Source organism: Mustela nivalis (assembly GCF_964662115.1).
Source record: "Mustela nivalis genome assembly, chromosome: 4".
NCBI classification, from domain to species: Eukaryota; Metazoa; Chordata; class Mammalia; order Carnivora; family Mustelidae; genus Mustela; species Mustela nivalis.
In genome coordinates this window covers 120,556,781-120,557,238 of record NC_139023.1, presented here as the reverse complement: position 1 = coordinate 120,557,238, position 458 = coordinate 120,556,781, and positions in this window count along the sequence as shown.

The following is a 458-nucleotide window of genomic DNA, read 5'->3' as shown; positions in this document are numbered from 1 at the left end:
GAGGCTTTAACCCACTAAGCCATCCAGGTGCCCCTAAATAAATAAAATCTTAAAAAAAAAAAAAAAGAAACCACACAGAAGAATTTTAGAAAAATGGAGAAAAGAATTAGGCCAAGGCTTGCAAAGTAATATATGGTAGAATAACATTTTTAAAGGGTATATTAGTAATAAGACTTATGGCTGAGATGAAACAAAATGAGAGCAATAGCATCTTAATATTCAGGAAAGCTAATGGGACTCAGGTTCACATCATTATAAAAGCATTTCAAAGGATGGGAATCCACCCCACTTGGAGCTTTATGCGTGATTCTGAACCTCGTATGACAGGAATGGTAATGAAGCATCAATAAAGACAGCTGTGATGATAAAAGGATCTTTAGGTCATAGATCCTTGTGGAGACTAAAAATATGAGGTCAGTGCTTATTCTTGAGAGGGAAATGAAAGGTGAATGTGACGA